We start from the raw sequence: 19192 nt of genomic DNA on the forward strand, positions 1-19192 counted from the left end.
AGGAAAGGAAAGGAAAGGAAAGGAAAGGAAAGGAAAGGAAAGGAAAGAAAGGAAAAGAAAAGAAAAGAAAAGAAAAGAAAAGAAAAGAAAAGAAAAGAAAAGAAAAGAAAAGAAAAGAAAAGAAAAGAAAAGAAAAGAAAAGAAAAAAAAGAAAAGAAAAAAGAAAGAAAGGTAGGTCCAGTGTAACACTGAACAGCTAGAAGGAGCAAGGTTTGATGCAGAAGAGGAGAAGGCCCTGGCCAATATTTGTGCTTCAGCCCTAGTCATGTGAAAGAGCAATGAAAGAAAGATCTTTGCTCTTTGACAATGTTGAGGCAAATTCGTAGACGAAGGGAAGCTAGAGCAGGTAGCTACTGTATCGTTCACTTGCAGTATTTATCAGCACCTTTCACATTTGTCAAAAAACAGTGAGGGAAAGAGAGAGTGAGAGAGGGGGGAAGAAAGCTTTCCTAGTAACTCAGTACCCTGAAGACTGAAAGCTGAAGATAAGCTAGTCACTGCTGTGCAGTACTGGGATACCATGCATGCTCACCCTCCCAGCCCTCTGACAGTAGCAGCAATGTTCTTACACAGTCACAGCACAGCTGGGTCTGAGTGCTTCAGCTTCTTACCACATCCCTTACCAGAAAAGTTATTTGGATTGCTACTGACCCCAGATCTTCCTCTTCTCTCCCAGACAGCATGAAGAAAAACCACTTTTCCTTAAAAGTGTCTTCACGAAGTGCAACTGACAGGCAGCGTTTCAGATCAGAGGGTTTCTCTCTTTGACTGAGAAATACCTCAGAATGAAGCTGGAGGTGAAAATGCCCTTTTACAGCATTACTAAGCATGCTCCCATACGCATGCAAGGGCAGCCTTGCAGGTGGGACTGCGTTGTGATGTCCCTGTGGATGTTTAAGGTCCTACTGATATGAGAAGAATGGATTGCCAATCTCTTTCGCTAGACTTGTCCGTCACATCTCTGCTCAATTACTACTCAGTACATGTACACACATACAAATGCACACATGCACACATGTTTTTTTAATTTCCTGCCAACTATGGCCAAAGAAAACTTCCAGCAGCTCTGCACAAACTCTCCATGTTGTACGGAGCAGCCACAGGGTTGCTTCAGCTGTTTTGGGAGATCTCTGCTCTCTTGGTCAGTGGCAGAATCAGGTAGAGAGTTTTAAAAGGCTTTGCTTCACCTGGAGAGACCAGTCCTTGGCTACTGCTCCTTAAAAGACACCTCCTTTGTACACTTCACATAGGAAGAAAAGAGGCCCTGAGACAGGGAATTTTTACAGAGCTGTGGGTAGGCTTCACGTCTCCCTCTCACCACACGTTGAAAATGGCCCTTCCACATTATCAGCTCCCAGGAGACTTGTTTGTCACTCTCAGAGGCCCCTCGCTGAGGAGATAAGTTGGCAAGAGCTAGAAGAGGGGAAAAATCTCGAAGGAGGACCCAGAGCGGTCTGAGAGCTGTAAGAGTAGTTAAAGTACCAGTAGTTCTTTGTAACACTGGTAGTGGTAAGCTAGCCCTCCAACACTGTCTGGGAAAACTGCAGCCTCTGCAGGTGTGCCCTTCTCCTTCTGGTGTGGGTAGGCACCGAGCAGGTAGCACCAGCAGGCAGATGGGGGAACTGCTTTGGAGGAGACAGCAACCTGGAAACAATATAGGCTAGGCAAAAATGGTATCCAAATGGCATGAGTGGGCAGTGAGGAGTTACTCACAGCACCCTTGTCATGTTACCCATCTTCCCAAATTTGTCTCCCAGCCCCTAAAGTACAAATGAATGATTAGCTCTCTTCAGTGCCTTCCCCACCTCTCTCTCTGTTTTGTGATCTCAATCTGACCCTCTCACATCTTCGTACTGGCTGTCCCTTTTCTGCAGAAACATTCCCAGAATGAGGCACACGGGGGAAACCAGAGTGGAGTGAAGAGTGTGCAATAAAAAATGAATGTCAAAGCTCCTGTGCCAGCTGCTTTCCACAGGGAAACTAAACCTTCCTTCCTTTGCTTCTGGGGCAAAGCAAGGCTTGAAGTCTCTGAGATCAACAGCCCCCAGTACCACCCCATCTAAAACCACTATGCACACGTATGACACCTGAGCATATGCATGTACATATTTATCCATACATTATATACATATTTGCATGCTGACTCCTTTCAACTCGTTTCCCTGCTTAGACTTCACTTGAGTAACTGCTGCCTGACAGCCACTGTAAAGCAGCCCACCATGAGACTAACACGAGAATGGAATTAAACAATGCCACAGCTTCAGAGGAGAGAGAGGTTACCCTCGGACAAATTCCTGCTGAAGTGCCAGGATGGCTGTTTGCATGTGACTGCTCCTCATGCAGGGGTGAACAGGAGGTTTGGTGCTGAGGGAAGATGCCAGGCTCTTCTGAGCACTTGGCTTTTGGAGTAACACGTCTGAAAGGATTGCCTTGTTCATGGATGTGGGCACACTGAAGGATAATATCAGACAGAGCTTAAATACTGGGAGTTTTTTCCTAAAATATTGTTGGTTACCATGGGTTTGAAGTGGCATATTATTTCCTTCTCTTTTTTTTTTCACCCCACTTTGTTATCTCGGCTTATGTGGGCCCACACCTTCCTGAACCTTGCGTGTCCAACAATCATTAATGAGTTTTATTCTCATTAGAGTATATTTAAGAAATGCAGAACAGAGATAGTGGAGTAGACTAGATGACTCACCTACAGGACTATGGATGGTTCTGCAATAGTAAGCAGGCCTCTCAGTGCTCATAAAAATTCTTTCAATAGCCTTTTTCTTGCCAGGGTCTTCGAATGTAATTAGGAATAGAAAAGAATTTTACAGTCACCTCAGACCTAAATGTGTTAGAAATTGGTATCACTGGAAAAAGTTCAAGATTCACTTTCAGGAGCAAGTTGAGTCCTAGGAAAGAAAAGAGACCAGAACAACACCTTTGTTTGACAAACGTTTCTTTCCCATTTCTGATCCCTATTGACTCCATCATTTCCATGGAATCATCAACATGGAATTCCTTGGGTCTCAAAGTCTGAACCACACTTTACTGAGGAATGGAATAGAGCAATATCTAAGGTAAGGTATCTTAAGGTAATTTGCAAGTGAAATTTAGGCTTAACCATGGAGCTGGTGCTTTGGCTATCTCACTGCTAGAGACAGTGGGTCTTCTTCCTCTTTCCTTCCACTCCTTGCCCTACTTTTTCCTTCCACTCCTTACCCTACTGTTGCAGAAAGTATGTAGCGAGACCTTGGACCTCAAGACTACCACAACAGTCCTAGGTGGGAGAGAAAAGTCTCTGCAAGTTTTTTATGTGTACCTTTTCACAGACTGGCATTCCCAGGAATGCTGCTGCTATGTGAGGTGCTCTTGTCTGGAAAACCTTTCAGGACATCCTGAAGAAAGTGGGATTAATTGTTTTGATCCCATTTACTAACAATACACCGTATCCATGCTATTGGCCAACAACAAACCTGGCAGGTTCACCGCAAGCAGCAGCCTGGAATGTATCATGGTGTGCTGAGGACACTTGTGGGAGCTTTCCCTCCTCACAGCTACAGTTGAGGTGGTGGCAGCAGTGTGTCTGTCATACACCCAAAATCTCATGATGAAATAAGGAATTATCTCACAGAGCATGTAGCTGAAATATGGGACATCTTGACATAAGAATTTTAGATGCCAGAAGTCTCTGTGGTTCAGAAGTGATCGGGCATCGCTCCTGAAGAAAAGTCTCTCTAGGGCTGTCATGCACAGCAGTACTGCTTGTAGTGCAGGAAATATCTGAGCATCATATGGCTGGAGGCTGGGAAGTCATCTTGTAGAAACTTGGCTATGTTTGCTTTGTTCTGCAGGTATTTTGTCTTAGCCACTGTCAGAGAAGGATTACTAGCTGGCAAAACTGTAGCCTCGGCTAGACATTCTCATATATTCTAGCTGATAGTCCTATTTACATGTTATTCATCTTCAAAATTAGAGTAAGATTTGTTTTAATGTCTTGTTTACCCTAAAGAAATCTATTCTTCCTAATAAAGAATTGGTTAAAAACAGCTGTAAATGTATAAGTTTTTCTCTGCTCGTGGACTTAGAAAAGGGCTATAGGGGGGCTCTTTTTTGATTCCTTTTGTTTTGTTTTATTTTCTTTGTGGAAAACACTAAATGGTGAAACTTCATCTACCTGGATGGTAGATATTAAAAATAATATCTTTGATTTTCTGTTCTAACAGTTTAATAATTTTTGCTCCAGCAGAAATTCAAAATACTGAGTAGAGACAGTGAGGATTTCAGTTTAAAAAGTGAAGGCTTCTGCACAAATTAGGAAGTAAAATTTTTGTATCTGACCTCATACACCAACTGCATGCAGGTGCAAAGTGTGTCAAACGATTCCAGCTATTGCTAAATTGTTTATACTGAAGGGCAATGTACACAGTCCTTGAATGTTCATTTGTTAACATGTTGAGCGAGTTAGATTTTAAGCTAAGGCTTTTCAATGGATCTTTGCTAGGCTTTTCTGTCTCGGTCCTACAACGTAACCCCGTGTACCTACACTCCCTTTGAGACCTCCCCTGTCTCGCCGTGCAGACACAGTCCAAGTGTCCCTCTGGGTAAACTAATATACTGTTAAAAGTACCTCAGATTTCAGGGTAATGATGTGGCAGACAGAGGCTAATTAACAGTTTAGGAATGTCTTCACATTTGGTGGGTTTTGGTTTAATGGTTTTTCATCTCTCAAAAAAACCATTTCTCATTTTCTCCACGCTCAGGGGCTAATGCTCCCGAGGAAAAGATAATGTATTTCTGGAAGTCTGATCATTATGTTCCAAGAGCTGTACATATAGACTTCTATCTAGTGCCAAGTAACAGATGCTATTATGGGAAAGATGTCCTCTTCCCCTCCAATCTCAGCAGGCAGAGATGCTGGGCCCTTTGAAGGTGAAGGGATAATATACTGTACAGCAACCCAGTAGTAGGAAACATGATAACCTGGGATTCATAACCCAACATTTTTCTATTCCTCTTTGTTTCCACAGATTATTCTGTGTTTCAAGTTCCTTCCTCCCCTGTGCTAGAGAAGGAAGGTGCTCTGATGATGGATGTGGTGTTGTGTCAGAAGAATGTAAGTTCTGAGAACATGAATTTCCCTCCGTGAGTTGCCCACGCAGAAGAGTGACAGGACTTTCCACCCCTTGTACCTCCCCTGAGTAAGCACAGAGCACAGCCAACCATGCCTGTGATTATCTGCCCTCATTAAAGGACTGGGAAGAGAGGTGGGCTGTAAAGCTGAGGAGAGCACACCAGTGCAAGCACAGGGAAGATTGGCTGGATTGCACCAAACTAGAAACAGCGTGTTTCAAATGCAACAAAACATGTGCAGCCACTGTGCCACCTGCCTCTGCAAGGCATTCCAGAGAAACTCCAATTGCAAAAAGCAGAGCTGGCTGCCCTCTGACACAGAAAAGCGAGTGTATGTTGGTGCCTGTTTAGCTGCGTGTGTATTCAACTGCTCCTCTGGCTCAGTCCCCACTGATCATATTCCACACATGTGATAGAGCTCCTGGGCTTCCCTCTGAAAAGGCAGCTGTTTTAAGCACACCTCAATCTAAACTGGCTGACTATTAAGTTGTACTGCACATACACCAGCGTCCTTCAGCTTTGCCCCAGCAGGACTCGCACGCTCAAAAGCTGTCTTGCTCCCCCCCCAAGGGTATGTATGTAAAGCATGGCATTCTCATGGTCATTTCCAAAGAGGGCCTTCTTGCTACAGTAAAGAATAACTGTTCCAGAACAAATACTGTTTAAATAACAAAGCAATTACTTGTAAAGTCCTGGGGATGTGCAGTGCAAATGAAACTATCCCACACAAAAAGTACTGAGTCAACACCAGTTAGGGATTGATCTTGGGTTCGTGTCCTGTCCTCTCTTGTAAGGGCAGTATGAACAGTTTGAACAGTTTAAAGGGGAAAAGGGAAGTAGTGAATGCAGTTTTTCCCCTAGAATATCAGTTTTCTAATAAACCTCTGCTCTGTTAATCCATTTTTGCTCCTTGAGAAGAGCATACTCCTCTGGTGTTTATCTGTCATGACTTCTCTCAGAGCAAGGAAGCACAGCAGAAAAGTGCTGGGTTCATGGACCTGTGGTACATGCATAACATCTTCAGGTCACTCATGTAGCAGAAAGGAATGAGAGAGAAGCTGGGAATCCAGAGGTAGAAAATTAGAGATATTAGGCATGGTCTAAGTGCCACTTAGTATAGCTCTTTCCCACTCCTTGATCATTCAGTTTATTCATCTGAGGGGGTCATGAAATCAGATTAGTTCCTGTGATTATTTTTGTTGTTACAATTGAATCTATCACATACCTAGACTCCTTGGCAGCACTAGCATGAGTCAGTCCTCACTTACAGCTGCCTACAAACAAGCAACTTGGATAATTTCTCTTTGATCTGTCATATTTTTCTTGTCTAGCTAGCTTGTTTTGATGCCATCCCCTAATGGAGCATAGCTGGTAAATCAGAAATCCCTGCCTATAGCAAACCCTTGCTCATCTAAGAAAACCTGAAAAGAACAGAAAGCTGTGGTTTTATTATTATTATTACCGTTCTTTCTGATTCCATCACACCACCTGAACTATCCAGCCAAGTGGGGGGGACTTTGATCTGCTCATAACTGAAGGTATGAGCAGGAACATGCTTTGTTTTTTGGAGAATTGTGGGAGCAGTTCACACCAGAGAGCAAAGTTAGTGGACTGGAGAATTCTGCAAAATGCAGACAAGGTATGCAGTGCCAGCAGATTTAGCTACCCCCTTTTCTCCATCTTCTTTATTGCAAAATCTAGCTGTTGAGGATGCTGACTCAGACCAAAGTTCTTCTATATCCATGGCTGTCCCTTTTCCTGGAGGCAAGCTAGTCAAAGGTTGCACCAATGGGTTTGCATCTGCACTCTGTCATGGCTTTTTCCCTATAAAAACATGTGGGGAGTGTAGGAAGGCTGGCACTGCACCAATGTAATTTGAGCAGAAGTGGTTATTTATTACTTTTCCATATAAGGGTAATCAGAGAAACTGCCAGATTGACACTGGTCTTCAGGAAAGGCACAGAACTGGAGAGGGGGGTGGGAGGGAGCCTGCCCTGTTATGCAGTACAGTGGTCCTGTGACAGAACTGCACTCATCCACTGTGACCAGCTCAGCCCAAAACAGAAACCTCATGATATCCACAAATACTACTCTCTGCACTCCTCTAAATGCAGAAGTTGTCCCACCCACAGGGAAGTCCTCTTTGCTTTATTTGCCACTCATGGACCTTAAAACTACTAAGGCCTGAAAGTAACAGTACTGAGCTAAGTAAGGGTTTCTGCCTCGGGTGGGCTTACAGGAGCATCCTTAGTGGAGGATCCTCAGGGAAAATGAACCTTTACCCTTTGCAGGCAACAAGGCAGCTTCATAGATGGATGGTGTGGGTCAGAAGTGTTCTTAGCACAGTTGCTGTGCTCTGCACTTCTCCTGTCTGCCCGCACTCCCCCAGGCAACCTCTTTCTTTAAATCCTCAGGGCAAAGTTTTCTGTTGTCTGAGGCCGATACACAAACAGGAGATTTCAAGCTTCCCCTATCAGCCTGAAGAAATGATACAGCACAAACAGTGGCAGGACAGGAGGAGATCTAAATCCAGCTCCAGGGTATCCCTAGCCCTGTGTCCTGCATGTGTCTTAGGGCTGGATATGCCAGGGCACATTAAGAAAGCAAGAACAGAGCTCTGGCAAAACTGGAGATGATTGCCACCTGAAGACAACCACTGCTCCTTTCTGCCAAGTTTTATTTGGGCAAAAGAGGTTGTGGCTCTTCCCTCATCTTGGCCAGCTCGCTGCATTTACAGAGAAATGCATGAAGAGATTTAAAGTAAGAGTTCCCTCTAGAGGAGTGAAGTAATAACGTACGTGCTTAAGGATATGCTCTGCTAGAGCCTGGGCTCCATTTTCTTCGCAGATATAGGCTGCTGGTGGGATAAATCCACTTATGAATTCCACAGCCCATGGGTATGCAATAGAAACAGAACAGTGTCAGCTACACAGAAAAAAAGAAAGGCAGCAGGGCCTTTTAAGGACTATAATGGCAACAGAAATAAATAAAAAAATAACCTCAAGGTAAATTCAGACACAGTTCACACAAATCTACCACTGGAAAGGAAGAAACCACCATTATTGCAAAAACCTGTAAGAATCCCCCAGAGCAGCCATGACCCTGTTGTTCTTAAATATTGTACTTCCCTCCAGCTAAACAGGAGAGAGAAAAGGAAATCAAGGCACAGCCAAGGGGGAAGGCAGTGGTCAAGGTCACATGCAAGGGCACTTTCATGAACAGAATTAATTTTTATGGAGTCATTGTGTCCCCAAATCTTGTTACTCACTATTTTTTCTTTAATACTGATTTAGAAGAACTTAGTTTTAGAAAATATTTTGTTCTCTGTTCTCTGAATATTTCAAGATGTTGTCTTTCTTAAGAAGTATGCAGCATTATGGAAAGGCTGCACAGTTGTATACATTAGATACAACTTTATTTACTGCTTTTATGTGGGAAGAATACTGGGAAGACCCTCTGTGAAGTATTACAGTTTCTTGCCTTAGCAATATCTGTTCAGAAATCTCAATGGAAAAAGACATGGGATTAAGTTGTCTGATTTCCAAACCAAACACATGTGAGGGCAGAAGTGACCAGCTCACTTGCAGTGGGAGGGAAGACAGCAAATGTCTAGCTGGGAAGAGAAGAAATATTCTTGAAAGGATTTTTTTATTACAGCAGATTGATTAACATAGAAGTCTTTAGGCTGGGTGCTTCAAAAGAGACCAGAAGAGGTAGGCATACATCTCCCACTTACAGCCATATGAAACTTCCAGCTGCAATAAAAGCCTGTTATGCTTTGGCCTTCCCCACAGATGGATTTAAGCATAATGCCACTTTGCATTCACTTGATATTTTTCATCCCAAGGGAATGATATTCTTTCAAAAACACACGTGGATAATTGTTGGTGTCATTTTACACATGAGGATGGAGAGACAAACAAAGCAAATGCCTGCATGAATAAGGGGCAAACATCTCTCTGTGTGCAGGCTAAATCCCCTGCAAGAGTAGGACTGAGACACCCCTAGCTGTAGACTGTGGGTAAACCCTGGCTCAGTTTACCCTCATGCAAACTAATTACACAAACCTACCCAGCGTGAAGGTCCAAAGTCAAAGAAATTTACTGCAGCAGGATACTGATCATATTCTGCTTATTTGTAATGCCTGCCAGAAAGTGGTGAACGAGTGAAAAACAAGAGGCTTTAAAAAACCCAACAAACAAAACCCTGCTAAATTTTTTGGGGTGTACTTTGTTATTCTGAATTATGATATATCTATCAGATATGCATATTCACACACACAAACACACAGACACATGTAAACTACCTTCCACCCATACTTTCATAACTCAGTGATTCACGGAGGAAAGTGGTCTGTGGAAGTTAAAGACAGCTAGCAAACAGAAGAAGCAGAGGTTTGCATTTTCTACATGACCTTCCCAAGTATTTGTGGAAGAATAAAGGTACTATTTCAAGGCAGCCAAAACAATAATAAATATGAAAGCCACAACAGCCTGTCTGCATGCTGGTGGCTTTGTTAAACACAAAGGCCCCAAAAGGTCAGTGCAGATTTAATGTCTCTTATTTGTTTTGGCCTTGAGAGTTTACTTGTGATGAGTAATCTGCAAGATAGATAGAGCAGTCCCAGATCCTGCCCCAGCTAGGCTGCTTTTGTGACACAGTTTCATGTAACGATTCACTGCAAGAAAATGGAACACGAGGGGGGTGTTGAAAAGAGGTTTCAGAAAGCAGCTTAGAGACCAGCCCAGTGTTTCAGGACATTTAGCATCAGTTTCCTAGACTGTCTCTGTGACCCTGGATAAATCGTTTGAATAGTCTTTGCCTTTATGCATTCAGAAAATAAGATAAAGTTTTAAATGCTCATCACACCTGACCGCTTTGTCCACCTCTCAGATACAAAGCTGGGGTCACGTAAATTCAAAACACACATAAAAAACCCCAGAAAGAATCAATTTTATGAAAAATGCATTAAAAATTATGATGTAATTGATACAATTCTATGAAGTGACACCATTTTGTTTGTATTGCCCAAGAAGCATCTCCCAGGGCAGAGTCATGCCCTTCTCCCTCCTGGGTGGAGGTGGAATGGGATAAATGAAGAAGAGAGCATCTTCCAGGCTGTTGGCTCTTTCTTGGCCTGTGGACCTCTCTGAAACATTGCTCCTTGGTGGGTGTAGTGAGTCAGGGAGTAAATATTCTTGAATCTCTTTAGCTGTGTTTTTTTGATTTTTTTTTCCAGTAGTTGCATTTTTTTTTTTTCATAACACCTGCCTAGTTGTGCTTTATCTGAGCATTGTTACATCCCTGACAACTACATAGCAACATGGTGAAGGTCAAACAACAGGCCTCTGATATTGATCTAAGTACTCCATAGGCTCTGCAGCTCTGTAAGCTAAGACACTAGGCAAAAGTGATGTAAAACCAGTCTCAGCTTTGAAAAAGGATATTTTAAAATAAAAAAAAATCCAAAACACCAAAATCTCTTTCTCATAATACTTTTAATACTGAATATATCCTACTGTTATGTACACCTCGAAGAAATCACTCTACTCCCATAATGAAAAAATGTTTTACATTTGCAACATCAGGATGTAGCTAACAAACTCCCTATTGCTTCAGCACTGTCCTGACAGTGTTAAGGGAAGTCTGTTTAGCTGTGCAAAATAAATAACACCAGTGGGGCTAGAAAATAACTGTTGCTTGATTAGTAAGGTAAACATGGGAAAATGCAGAATATTTATCATTTGTCTCTATTGCAAAGAGTAGTTGGGTTTCTTTCATGCAAGTGTTAGTGTTTGTAAATAAATTCCAAAAATTATTCATAAATTTTTCACTTTGATCTTTTAACTGCAGACTTTGCCCAGTCATCAGTGTATTCTGTAACGGAATGTCTGTCTCTTTTTTGTTTGTCTTTTGTATTCTTGCTAATAAAATCTTGGGTATTTTTTTTCTGCAACAGGCTCTGATTTTACTTGTAGAACTCTATTAATTACACTCTTAGCTATAACATTCTATATCAAAATTAACTAAGACAAAGCAGGAGCTCTTCCCTTGACTGCAGATTTGCTTGCATGTTAAAAAAGCCAGTTTCACTTTCCTTTCTAATTCAAGCACTTTCATTCATTCCCGGTAATTATTAGAGGTTTTATATTTTTTGATATCAAGGAATGCCTTTGTGAAGACCTCTGAAGTCTTAATAATAGAACTCAGTCATGCCTATGGAAAAGAGTCAGAAATTGAAAAATGACCACAATAGTTTGAAGGAGCTTTTAGGAAGACAACGAAGTCTACATGTTTTAGCCTCATGACATAAGAAAGGTTCATTACAACATTTTCTAGCATGGTCTTTAGCATAGATATAAGATTGTGTCTGATTCAGCAGAGCAGGCAGGACACACCATAATCTGGGTGCATGCAGCACACAAAATCTGTACCAGAAGAAAAGGCAAACAACTGCAACTGAACCCACAAACCAAAACAATTCCGAGCATGTAATAACTGGCTCCAGCTTCTCCAAGAACTTTGAAGAGCTTGACTCCTTTCCACAGACTATCAAAAAACAATGTTACATTGTTAAGTGTTTTGTCCCAATCTGAAAAATTTAATTTGTGTGTTTCAGTTCTTCTCAAATGACTTTAACTTATCCCAGTGTGTCTGATTCTTCCTTGTTCTTTCATCTCCAAAAGTAGAAAGGGAAGTCAAAAGGACACTAAAAAAATCCAGTGGGGTGTGGGTCAAAAGCCTGGATGGAGTCTGCCCTGCATGACTTCCACATAAAAGAGAGGCTGGGCCACTGTGATGGTCTTTGAAGACTCCTCATCCATGTTACAAAACACTTCCCACTCACAGGCTTGGCCTCCTTGTTCCTGGTCATATGAACTTTCCACAGGTTTTTGAAGGTTAGTAATACTTGCCTACAGCATTCCCTGACTTGCTGGCCGTGATCTATCTATTTTTGAGGTTTAGGGCAGACTTAAAGGACGGTTTCTCCCCTGGTGACCATTACTTTGGTTCTCTGAACTACTGCACCCACAGCAAAATGGTCCTTCTTTATTACCATGGATCCCTGCCCAGAGCTGCGTCCATGCTGGTCACAAACAGAACTTCAAAAACAATGGAGATCCACAGCCTGCAGAATATCCTCTCTACTTTGTTTCTGATGCACAGAAAGGACCACAGGACACGTCCCTTCCTGTTGCCATGTCTCTCCTTGCAAACTGATAGACACATTTGACAGCACTAACCAAGATCAGGGGAGAGGATACCAGAGGGAGAGAGTTGGATTAAAATTATGTACCCAGAGTCTCACAGGGATATTTGTCCTGGACTATGAAAGACTGAGACAGGAAATCGGTCCCCTGCACATTCAGGGTTATCAGCTATCTGCCTTTAGGGTGTCATCAATACACAGATAGACGTGTGTGTGTGTGTGTGTGTGTGTGTGTGTGTGTGTATTTTTGAGACTCTTTACCTGCATTTCCACATCCCATTCACTATGAAGTTTCTCAGCACTGAAGAGAATGAGACCTACCACCAATTAACACTTGAAAATAAGACCTGTTATTATAAAGTTGCCTGATATGTTGTTATAAAGTGCCTGATGTTGCTTACATTCTTGCTGCGTGGTTTTCCATGGGCAGTCCAAAATAAAGCATCCTGCTCCAGAAGACATCCGGTTTGACTGTTAAGCACAAGGGAGGACAGGCCAGAAGACCACACACAACAAGGAGACAACATTGGTTAGTGTGGCAAATACAGCTGAGAGGTCAAAGAGAGCACTGAGAAGAACAATGGGATAGTTATGCAGATTTTAATGATTGCAGACGGGAAAATGTTCCCATCTAACTAGTCTGTGTCTTAATAAGCCTTAGAAATCCTGCTACAGTGAAGTTTTCAGGTGTCCTGAGAGTCTGCTACAGCTTCCAAGGTACTCCATGTAAACAGTAGGGCACGAGCAGGCTCTGAGAGCTGTTGAAAAGCCAGAGAGCTTATGCTGAGCTTTACAAAGAGATGGGAGCCCACACAAGAAGGTGACGAGAAGTGACAGTGTTTTGAGTGACAGTAATGTGTATCTCCGTTCAACAATGCTAGCAAAGGAGGTCTGTTTTCCACAAACCTCTGTGCTGTCCATGATTGGGTTTCCCGTAGTTTTTGCTGACGAGGGCACTACAGCGGAGTATCCTGTCTTTTACAACATCACCAGTAAAACAGCATAATGTGAAGACAGTCATTATAACAGGTAGCTCTTTTAGTTTTGTTACCTGTTATCCCAGGAGAACCAGTTTCAGGTGAGAAAACCAGGCAAAAGATTATAGAGGGAAAATTCTCTGATGCTGAAATGGGACTTCCCATCTATCTGGGGCTACATTTAACTCATGTGGCGATTCTGTATTTCAGTTTCCTCATTGCACACCCTAGACCCTGAAGAATAATTTTTCTCCAGGTGGAGAAGTTTCATTAAGATGCAGAGGCAGACTGGATTTTGGCATTTTCTGTTTTTCCTTACTTTATAGACTGTACTTTCAGGGATTGAAAGTCCCAGCTCTGTCTCCTCTGTTTCAACTGATGTTTATACTCTGGCTGTAAAATACACTTTCAGTAAGGAAAATGTATTCAGTAAGGAATTTGGAGAATGCTTTTTCCTCTGGAAATGGACTTCCAGTTCACATCTATGCAATCTTACATGGCAAGACTTTCAGAAATGGGAGGAATTGTTCTTCTTTTAGCTATATAGATAGCAATGCTATCTTAGGAGCTGAGGTTTGACAGTCTTGGCTTCCAAAAGATCCCAAGGAAATTGAATGCTCCTACTCCCACCTTCTTATCATACCACAGATTCTCCCAGAGTGAAAGAAAAATTATGTGGTTGCAGACCTAATTTAGATAGTGTCTGACCCACTGTAGATACTTTCAGACATAAGGAAACATAATCAAAAATGTACTTTTTAAATATATTTTTGCCTCTCTCTTAAACTGCACACCAATCATATGCACAGGAAAGTGTGTTACAGATTAAGGTCACTGTTTTGTAAACTACTTGGTAGAAGTGACGAGGTGGAGCAGAATGAAGTACAAAGATGCTGCCTGTCCTGCCACTGTCTCCTGTTAGATTGTTTTAACAAAACAATCTTGCTTGACCAACAGCATTTTCTCTTTCTCCCAGCAAAAATTTATTAGATGTATGGGCTGCTGAGTAGCCCAGAGCCCTTCTTGCAGATGAGTGGAGTGGAGTGCTATGCAGCTCTGTCCTGTTTTGATTTTAATGAAATTAATTTTAATGTTAGTCAGAAGTCTTCTTTTTTTTTTTTTTTTTTTTTTCTTAGGTGATAACTTTCTGGATTTGAAAAAAAAAATTTCCTTGTGATTAGTTATGTTTCATTAGATTGGGACTACTCTTTGTTTTCTGTGAGGAAAACCAAAAAAATAAAAAAGCAAGGAAGTTAGGCAAAACCACTTTTGATCCCTCATCTTTCATGGGAAACAATTGCATGTTAAAGGAAGTCATTCTTTGGTGACTGTGATACTGGCTGCCATTAAATCCCCTAATCTACCTTTATATTACATTATCAGTTCTTTATGTATAGATTTGGCTGGATTTCAGCTGCTTTACTACTGAAAGAACATCACTTGGTTTAAAAATAGGTTCTGTTTGGCCTGGTTCAGGACACAGGAAACTCTTGGCTGTACTTATTAGTGTAGACGTCCAAGTAATAGTCCATTTGGTAAAAATGGGTATTATTACCCTGGGAAAAAAAGTAATGACACCATAAAATGAGGGTGAAAGATAGTTTTCTATGTTATCTTAATTTATTATCAGTAGTTTGATGAGACTTGAGGGTGTTAACACGTTCCCCATCAGATTGGTTTGCAAATTAACACTGCAAGTTTCCTGCACTGGTTCAAGGAATGACCAATCTCCTCTGTACCTGGCACTTCCAGGAAAAGCACTGTGATTCAGTTCACTGATATTAGAAGCCTAAGGAAGATGTTACACACCCCCCTCTTAGTAAGGGGTAACATCTATTTCCAGAGTACTCGAAAACCAGCAGGGAAGGAAACGGTTAAAGTAAAAAACCCAACAACCCATAACTGAAGTTTTTGGACCAGGCCAAACAAGTGGAGGTGAGATGGGCAGAGTTAAAAAGTTTGCACCTATGGACAAGTAAGTGTTTTATCCAAGCATCACAGGAAAGATTTGATAAGTGATACCTTAGTCCTGAACACCTCTATTTATTCTAAATTAACTTCCAGTTGTCCTGGTCAGATTACACTGTTAAGAGTCATTATGCTTTTTGCAGGAACATTTAGGTGTATACTGGCTGTATCTGTGCTGGTCTGGATTCTCCTCAGGAAGAACAACTGGATTTGAATAGTTTGTCCTGACGCGGTTTGATACGTGTCTGTACCAAATTAAAATTACACTAATTTGAGCAGCGTGCCCAGAAAGCTTAGAAGTTTCTTTCAAAAGGAGGATGATGCCCGTCAAAACACAGTATTGTACAAGACACCAACATTTGAGTGATTTCTGTAACTAATTCTTGGTTATAATAAGAAGTTTATGGCATTTTCTGCAGCAGTGAGTGATGTTGACTCTAGAGGTCTTGCCATTTGCTCTGTACAGATGCCAAAAGCAAGCATTTTCTGGTGTTTCCTGTCTATGCTGAAGTCTCTGTTGCACCAAATCAGAATGTAGAGTTCTAGGGAAGAGGAAATGTATGGTCATGTAATATGAATGAACAGGCCTTGTGAGTTCACTGAACAGTTCCTGTATCACACCTCAATGTTCTAATGAAAAGAAAAAATTGCTATTAGAAATGCAGTATGATGTCACGTCATTCTTGCTCCAGTGGCTAACTGCTTCCCTTTAAGAACTTAAGAATTATATATAACATGAGCTTTTTCAACTTGCAGAGTTTGGAGCAGATCAGTTGCAACAGATCTAGAAGCCTTCACACAGCAGAAATCGTGGAGTTGCTAACAAACTTCTTCACTTTTCCTTTTTTCATCTTAAAAATTGGAGCTCCTTGAAGCGTTGGTCTTATACAAAGAAAATTTTGTATGCTTGAGTATTAGGTTTTCTGTAATTCCAGGCAATAGGACCTACTCTTGGTATAAAAAAAAATCTAACTGGAAAATGAAGGTCATCATCCATTTAAAGATCAAAAACTCCTATTGCACAGAAATCCTTCTGACTTCATAATAAGCCTAGCCATAGTCAGAGCATGTCAGTTTCTCACAGCAAAATTGCACTCCACGTAGTGGTCCTGTCCTCCAGATAGAGGAGACTATTTGCAGTTTCCACTTCAAATAGACAGGGGATAATGTGTTCACGTGGACTGAAGCCAGAAATTTTTAGCTGTGAACATCTTAGAACCATCATCTAATAACAAGATTTAAAGTGACATGTAGTAAGAATAATGATGACATTATTCCCTTCTTGTAAGGCCAATTATTGCCTCTAATTCATGATGTTCTAGTTACAGATGAGGCAGCTTTTCCATTACAAGTTTCTTCTCTGTGTCTGTGTCATTTGAAGCTGACATTTCTCATAGTAGCTGTCAGTCCAGTCATAAGAGGATTTTATGATTAACAAGATTCAGTTTTTGCTGTTTCCAAGGTGTTTCAAATCCTACAGACATAGTTTACCAGAGGGAAAAGTGGGACAGTTAAGGCTGCCCAGAACAGCATCAGCTGTTCTGCTGAGGCTAAGCTGAACACAGGTGAATTTTTGATACAATAACCAGAGGTTTTGGTAAAGTAGCAAAATGTTAGGGTCTTCTGTGATCTGCAGCCATGCCCATAGGTTTCTCTGAAAGTAAGTCCTTTGAGATGCAAAGGGAAACTGCATGATTTTTGCCCTGTGTTGGAGGGAAGGTTGTAGAAGGGGATGCTCTGATAGCTTTTGCCTCCTTGAGTTAGTTGTAAAATTATTTTTGGGCAATATTAGATTTGATTTTGTCAGTTCTCCTACCTGTTATATTTACACTACAATAGTTTTTAGAATCTACTACTATTAGATCTACAACAGGGCAAGGGCCCTGTGGTGCTTTTTATAGGTACATAAGACTGGGATTTTGATTGAGTGAAACAAAATAGGATTGTTTAGGCAGGGAGTTGGCTGACAGGAATATGATACAGGGCTGTCTAGAGAAGAATGGAAAAAGAAAACAGAAATTACTGTTTTTCATAGGAAAAGAGTTAGAGGAGCTCAAATGAGACCAAAAGGTAGCATGTTCATAACAAAGGAAAGGACACGGCTCTTCACTTGATATGTAGGTTAGCCACAGGCCTCCTTGCTCCAGAAATTTTATAGGGTTGATTTTGGATTCAGAAGGACATAGATAGAACAAATTCATGGAAGACAACTGTCCTGTTTACATGGAGGGCTGTTAATTCACAGACAAATGCCTGTGGCTTCTACATTTCCAGAGCCATAAAACTATTAACAACTGTGATACTGTTCTGAAGTGGTATCATTGTAGGTCTGTCCTGCCCTTACAGGGATTCTTAAATATGTCATTTTGTGTGTTGCTGAAACTCAGGACCACAAGGGCTTCTGATGTGATCCAGTTTGACAGTTCTCATGTTACAGACTTTATATTACAGTCTTTGAATTGTTTTGTTCAAGAAAGAGACATGAGCACTGGGAGAGGAAATCCATAAAAAAATGATTGTTGATCTCAACATAAATCTGGTGACATTCAGAGCTTCTGAGCTTCTCATAGCAGAAGTAAAGAATACCTAAAGAAATTTTGACAAATGAAGGTGCTGAAAAAAATATTTTTTTCTCACATGTGTACACAAACTCAGTTGAAATGATCCAGAAATACCTGGAAGTGGGGAGAGCACTCTTAGGACATGTCTGTTTCATAATGGGAAAAAATCTCTTTGTGAAACTCAGCTTCCCCTGAAATAAGCCAGTCTCCAAACCAGTTCAGGAAAACCCTATGCACTTAATAATTTGTTGAGGTATACATATGTGTATGTATATATATGTATATATATGTGTGTGTGTGTATATATGTATATATATATGTGTATATATATATTTATATTTATATAATGATACATAAAGTTATTGTTGATTTGCAGACTTCTGTCATCAGCAATTTGTATGGCCAAGCCTTAATTGAAGGATCTAACTGAGTCTGATGATCTCAAGCTGTCTGCTGACAGGGTGGGAAATATTTTAAGGTGGATGAAAACCTGGTATTTTCCGCTAGCTCTGGAGGGTCTGGACCCTGTGCAGTAAACAACAAACAATAGTTATGCTGTGAAGTCCAGAAAATAATCCATTGAAAAACGACAAAGTCCAGTGTGCTCATGTCTGTGTGACAAAGCTCAGACCTGTAGGTTTTGTACAGAATATGTACCAGTGATAAAAAGGGAAGAATGGTCCACAGATGTATTCACAGACATTCTCTATATTTTCCATATTCTAGAAGCTAATGCTTTTTGCCATTTGTAGTACTTTCTGACTGTACCAAATACTTCTATTAAGAAACTGAGGTTAACACACTATGCTGGTAAGTGGATTGGGAGCTGTTTGATTCTGATGAGTCAGGGAACTGCATGGGTTTTATTGCATGCAGGGACCCTTTTGTCTGTACTCACCTTTGGAGTCTCAGTCCATTAATCCAGTCATATCTAAAAAGCACCTCCCATGAGCTCTTCACTGAGAGCCCACACAGATCCCATTGCCAGGAACAACTGCTCACACACAGTTGGAAGAGGAAACTTGGAATCATGTATTCAAATTTTTGCCTAAGGATCTGAGAGGAATCAGCTTACAAAGTCATGTGAGCATGTTACAAGAAAGAGCCAGAGTCTGTAATTAGCCAGGGAAGAAAGAAAGATTTGCAGTAAAATTTCTTTCCCTTAGGCAGGCACATCCCAGCTGCATTATCCTGGCAATCTTTGACAGGGAACAGTGCAGAATGATTGTCTACTTGTACAAATATATTTTCAGGAGGGGGTAGAAGTTTTCTTAATCATACTAACTCCTCCACTAAGCCTTCTCTCATAACAGCACTCCCTTGTTGCGTGTTTACTTCTTCAATGTACTTCA

Source organism: Empidonax traillii, unplaced genomic scaffold (assembly GCF_003031625.1).
Source record: "Empidonax traillii isolate 1590-97213 ecotype Southwest subspecies unplaced genomic scaffold, ASM303162v1 scaffold2:size4533513, whole genome shotgun sequence".
Classification (NCBI taxonomy): Eukaryota; Metazoa; Chordata; class Aves; order Passeriformes; family Tyrannidae; genus Empidonax; species Empidonax traillii.